Raw genomic sequence first — 6,812 nt, forward strand, 5'->3', positions numbered from 1 at the left:
CCAGATTTAAAGGTGTTGACATTACTTTTTGTCGTGATCATGGCCTCTGGGGTATGTACAATATTTCTTTGGGTCCCAGTGGAAAGCTCTTGTTCTTATCGGCGGTGCCTACTTGAAATATTCCTTGTTCTAAATGGTTTCTACTATCTCATCTCCTATAATTAACTGACTTTAGTCAGGGCATCGTGACTTATGTCGGTCTCCCTCTTATCTCGAGGCGGCCAATTGCCTCCATACCATGAGAGAGCAGAATGACGTAGATCTTCCCTCGACCGACACATGTCATCTCTAAGGGATCTTTTTTTGTAGATGACAAGTGGATGATTCCGCTCTGGTTAAAGCAGGAGTGGAATTTTACTTCTCGACTAAAATGTAATTGTTGGTCAGCTCTAACAATTCAGCTAAGGTTTTCAGTCATTGAAGGCCTAAGGCGTAGTGAAAAGGTCCTTCTTTCAGCCCTTGAGCTAGGGCGGCGCTTGCTACCACGGGTTCTAGGCCTTGCACCTCATCATTTCCTTCAGTAATTTGGGTAATAAACGAGCGTAGGCTCTCGATTAACCCCCATAACAAAAATACCGACAATATAGAGCGCAACACGAAGCTTGCAAACCAACAGATTTGGAAGTTGAAAGATTAAATTATGGATGAAATCTAAGAGGAACTGGCTTGGGGAAGAGAGTAGTACCCCCAAGAGAAAGGGTTGGTGCATAATGGCCAACGAGTCCCCACTAACCCTGGAAAAAGAAGGTGAACCCCAGTACATCGATAGAGTTGGATCAAAACAGATTGATCAACACCGGTTCAAGCGTACTGAGGTGTCTCGATAGCCAAAGAATGTGTTCTTTGGCAAATCTCTAAGGTTAAGCTCCAAAGAGGTTCAAAATCATGGTATTGGAGTTCTATAAGGCAATGACTGATCTGACAGACTACATATGAAAGTTTATTAAATGGCAAAAGCAGTTGCACATAATTCACCCGACTGAAGCCTCTTCAGTCTGGCCCATCGGAACGAATCTCCTCAACCTTTGAAGATTTTTGGTACCACCCTAGTGATGTGAATGACATTCGTTTAAATAAGTTCATACAAAATTTCTTCCTTTGGAGCCTTTTCTTGCTTTTGAGTAATTGCTCCTGGTGCCACAAACTCCTTGGGTTTTTCTGCTTTGATTAGCTCCTCGGCCAGATTTAAAGGTGTTGACATTACTTTTTGTCGTGATCATGGCCTCTGGGGTATGTACAATATTTCTTTGGGTCCCAGTGGAAAGCTCTTGTTCTTATCGGCGGTGCCTACTTGAAATATTCCTTGTTCTAAATGGTTTCTACTATCTCATCTCCTATAATTAACTGACTTTAGTCAGGGCATCGTGACTTATGTCGGTCTCCCTCTTATCTCGAGGCGGCCAATTGCCTCCATACCATGAGAGAGCAGAATGACGTAGATCTTCCCTCGACCGACACATGTCATCTCTAAGGGATCTTTTTTTGTAGATGACAAGTGGATGATTCCGCTATGGTTAAAGCAGGAGTGGAATTTTACTTCTCGACTAAAATGTAATTGTTGGTCAGCTCTAACAATTCAGCTAAGGTTTTCAGTCATTGAAGGCCTAAGGCATAGTGAAAAGGTCCTTCTTTCAGCCCTTGAGCTAGGGTGGCGTATGCTACCACGGGTTTTAGGCCTTGCACCTCATCATTTCCTTCAGGAATTTGGGTAATAAACGAGCGTAGGCTCTCGATTTACCCTTGCTTGATCTGCAGTAGGGCTTATGAACTCTTCCAGAGTTTTTGGGCACTTTTGAACTGCATCATCAACATTAATTTGAAGTTGGTGAAGGATGTGATCACTTCCGCTAGCAATCTGTTAAACCATCTGAGAGTCGACCCCCTCAACATATTGAAGAATAGGAGGCACTTCATTAATTTGAAGTTGGTGAAGGATGTGATCACTTCCACTAGCAATCTGTTAAACCATCTGAGAGTCGACCCCTCAGCATATTGAAGAATAGGAGGCACTTTAAGGCATCTGTGATCCTTAGCAAGCAGAAGGTCAACTCAAAGAAGGCAATGTGGTATGTAGGATCAGTCTGACCGTTATAGGATATTAGAGCCGGAAATTTGAATCTCTCTAGGGGCTCAGCTTTGAAAATCTTTTGAGAGAATGGTTCTCTGGATGGATGTGCGCTTTGGTTCACTTGAACTGTTATTTGTCCAACAGTGCCGACAAAACATTATCAAGGTATTAGGAATCTCCAATCCTTTCTTCAGGCTGAGGCATCCATCAACTATTCGGCACCGACACTTCAACTCCTAAATTTCTTAATGCACAAACTCCCAAGGGCATAGCATATCGACATTATCTCTGTTGTGAGTTTCTTCTCCATGTGATACTTCTCTTCTTGTTGTTGGCATGATCCATACTTACCGCACATTTTAGGATATTGGATCATGATGAGTCCATGAATCACACATAAAGAATAGAGTGTAAGACAGGAGAGAGAGATATATAGAGATATGCAGATCAATAAACAATAAATTGGAAAAGGTGTAAACGTTTATTCATATGATAACCCCCAATTTATAGAGAAAAGGTGTACAATATGTGAAGTTATATTTATGTCTCCGCTTTATTGAGGACTGTATAGGATATCATAGATATTTTACATATGTGTGTCTGAAGCATTGTTGGTATAAGGCTAGGCTTGCTAGACTGGTGAGCCCTTAGTAGGCGCTGACGGCCGGCCAAGCTAGAAAGGCATGTTGGTCAGCCTGGTCCAGTAAGACTACCAGTCGGCTATGATTGATGCTATCGATTCGCAATGGCTCTTATTGGAAAAGGGTCAGCAAGGTTGACTCGATCAGCTAAATTGTGTTGATCAGTTTGTTAAGTCTGGCCACATGCCATCAATCCTTGACATGGAGCTCCTATTGATAAGACACAGCTAGACTATCAAACAGATGGTGAATCACCATAATCTGATAGGTAGCCACCCTTGGACAAAGAGGACTTGGGAGATGGCTAAGATTCATCACACTGACTCTTAATGATGTTCAGAGAAGCTCTTAAAAGCCTCCAAGGGAATTGTGATCCGTTCGGCCTTATCTTTCACTTTTAAAGAAAATAAAAATTAATTACTTCGGCAGTTCACGATTCAATTTCTAATGCAATTCTACTTGTTGTTCAATTATAAAATATTAAACGAAGAATTATGTAATAAAATTAATATAATAACACACCTAAAAATTAATAAATATTAATTATAAATTACAATAAAACTAGCTATTAAAAATTTATAGTTTAATTTTTCAAACATATATTTTATAATGAAAATTTCCAACTTTCTTCAAGAGCTCAAAACAAAACGTCTAAATTTCATTCCCTGCTCTTGAAATTAACTGAAACCAAAAATAGAAATAATAAATTTGGAATGAATTTCAATCAAATTTGAAATTGATTTTGGGCAAAATGAGGGATGCCAATAGCCTTTGAGAAGCTAATTCAATATTTAGGCATTTGAAGTGCCCTAAGATTCCTACTTTAATCATTCTTAGCTTAAGGAGCTTAGCATGAAAAGCCAAACAAAAGTAAAGTTAGGGAACAGTGTAATCTGTTTTGTCCCACCTCAGAGGAAAAACCACGGTAAAAAGGGATAATTACATACAGATCATCCGAAATATTAATATTTACAAATTAACCATCCATTTGAATTTTTTTTTCCAAACTACCGACGGATGTATTTACATGTCACAATCAAATCATTGAGAACTCAACAAAATGTAAAAATAAAAATAAAATGAGTTGGGGTGGTCGATTTGTAAATAGAAAATTTAGCGTGGCATTTATGTAAATTAAATCAAAGCAGGAAAATATTCTTCCTATGAAAGATGGTCTATGATATGAGGAAAAATATTACTTCAAGACTCCTAACATAGAGCTACGTTCGGAGTCCACAAATATGCGGACAAGTGGAGGTGACAAAAAAATAAAATAAAAATTGTTTTAGTGCAGGGGAATATTTCTCACATGTTATTTTGTATTATTCAGGTTTTATTGTGGTAGTATTCATGTGTTAGTGTTCTGGGAATATTCTCGGTGTTATAATAACACAATAACGCATCAATATCACCACAATAACATCTGAATAACTCGGAATAACACAGGAAGACACCACAATAACACCTGAATAACGCGGAATAACACAAGAGGTATATTCTCCTGTGTCATCGGGCCGGATCACAAGAAAGCGCGAGCGATTCCTTGAAGCCATGTGTCCGCATATCAGTGGACTCCAAAAGTAGCTCTAGATTAGGAGTCCTCAGTTAATATTTTTCCATGATATGAATGAAAAGGAAGTTATTTAAATTGACACCAAATTTCCTGCGGCAATTCAGAAAAATCAGTTATCATATTTGCGATAGATTTGCTCTTTAACACTTTGGAAGCATAACAAGGTCTAAAATATGAATCTGACATTTTGGCAAAGACGATGCTAAATAGAGATATCTTTTGGTTGATCTATTGATGACCATCCAATTGCTGGCGATAGGCCGAGCTAAGGCCGAGTTCGGTTTGTAATCTTTCAATGATTCTCCTCAGAAATAGTTAATGAATTTGACATCTCGTCCGGAAGTGAGTTACATTTATCTTAGCCATCAAAACCGTCAACGGAGTCATCATGGAGGTGGTAGTTGGGCAGGTAAATCAGCAGCATTAATGTCCTGAAAATACTCCATGAGAAATAGGTGAACCACATCAGTAAAACTCCATGTATGAAATATTTTCAAATAGAGAATGTCACTCCAAACAATTTCAGAGACAAATATATGGATTCATTTTTTACCCAACTTATCTTGAAATGGCGTGGATGTTCCACAGAGAATAGAAAGAACTCCATAAAGAGTTCCTCTATTTGTTGTGTGCTGCTAGCTTGAACTGCACAGAGGGTTTCCAGGTCATGATCTCCATCGTTGCCTGGGCGTTTGTTGTTTTCCGCCATGGCTTCCTAGACACTTCCCATTATTATCCTCCTGGTCATGTTCTTTCACATTATCACGACCCGACCCGGGATTTAGAATTAACCAAGACAAGAACATGAAGTCCAACGGCGAAAATTAAAATTTTTCATTTTTTATTTTCTCTAACTTACTACTAACAAATGAAAGCGCCAGTAAATCATATAAATTAAAACAGTATATTTATATTTACTTTGTTATTGGTTATCCACATCCTCTAAACACATTTTCTTTTCTATCATTCAACTTTTAATCAATTTAATTAACCTAAAAAGTTAGTTTAAAATAATTGTGAGTTAAACAAGCCAGTGAATACTCATATTCATCAACTAAAATAATACAATGAAAAAAGAAAATAAAATGCATGTCAGTTAAACTTTTTAATAAATCAATATAAATATTTAACATGTTATCCATGAATCTTACAATATTAATAGAATATCAATATCATTTTATATCTGCACAACCATCACAGAAACATTATCTAAAATATTGTACAAATTAAGATACTTTAATATTAATATCATTTTTCATTTACGTGCGCGGTTACATTTAGTGTTTCACCACAAGTATCATCAAGAAAATATATCATAGTCAATCATGCACATACAAGCATCTAATAAAAATCACTTTCTAATAATAATATTCATTTTTCATTCGCATAATAGTCAATATACTTATAAATCATTCAATATTAATGATAATTCATATAATGTTATGCACACATATCATTCATAATAGCCAATTTACTAGAATTCAAAATTATGAATTTGCAATAATTTCAATATAACTAATGATTATATTAATAAATATATTTGATATAAAAGAAGTAAAATATTACAATTGTATAAGAGCATGAGAACTCACCACGATGATAGATGATCTGTTTGCTCTAACTTATATTACTTTTATCAAATTATTACCTATAAAATATAAAATATTCAATTATCACTTCATTTAATTGTGATTTAACTTAATTACAATTTGTTATCGTATCGCATTATTTTAATTAAGATTTCAATACTTTAATCAAAATTTTAATTATTGTAATCAAAATTAATATTAAATATTTTTAATTTATAAGAAAATACATTTAAATTTTAAAATTTAATCTTTCTTTAAATTATAACTTACATACTTGTGTGTGTTTGTGTCGCATATTCAGATCAGTTGGTCGAGCATCTGCTTGTCAATTGTAAGTCCCCTTTGGTCTGCGGTTCGAATCCCCCCAGTGTAGAGTGTGGTACTCAAATTCTTAGGCGAATGAGAAATAATCGGGGTTTGTATAATAGCCTCCGATCATTCATTTCTAATATATATTATACACTGTTTAATAAAATAATAAATTAACCTTTACTTTCGGTCAAGAACCCTGCTCCCGCACGCGAACTCCCTCCTTTTCTCCTTCGAGTACGAGGATCCTTCCTACGCCTCGACTCGGTTCAAATGGCTTAGCTCTCATCTTCTTCACATGATCCGTCTGTTCTCCATTACGCACGATTCGCTTAGCCTACGACGCCGCCCTCGTCCCTTTCTTCTTCTGCTCAAAAGTCCAAGATCGAGCGTCGCCGCATACTTCCTCCCTTTCTTCTCCTTCGGCCGCTCGGGATTGATAGATCATTGCGCAAAGGATCTTCTCCCGCAGTGTCTCATGCCACTTCTAGGGTTTCCGACCGCTTCTTGTCCTTCAATCTCTTCCTCCGCGCGTGGCTCTCCATCTACCTTCGCACCAAATTCCTGCTCGAAGCTCGACAACGCCACGAGAACTTCTTTTCATAAATGCAATATATTTTTTATTTTACATA

This window comes from Phalaenopsis equestris, unplaced genomic scaffold (assembly GCF_001263595.1).
Source record: "Phalaenopsis equestris unplaced genomic scaffold, ASM126359v1 Scaffold000402, whole genome shotgun sequence".
Classification (NCBI taxonomy): domain Eukaryota; kingdom Viridiplantae; phylum Streptophyta; class Magnoliopsida; order Asparagales; family Orchidaceae; genus Phalaenopsis; species Phalaenopsis equestris.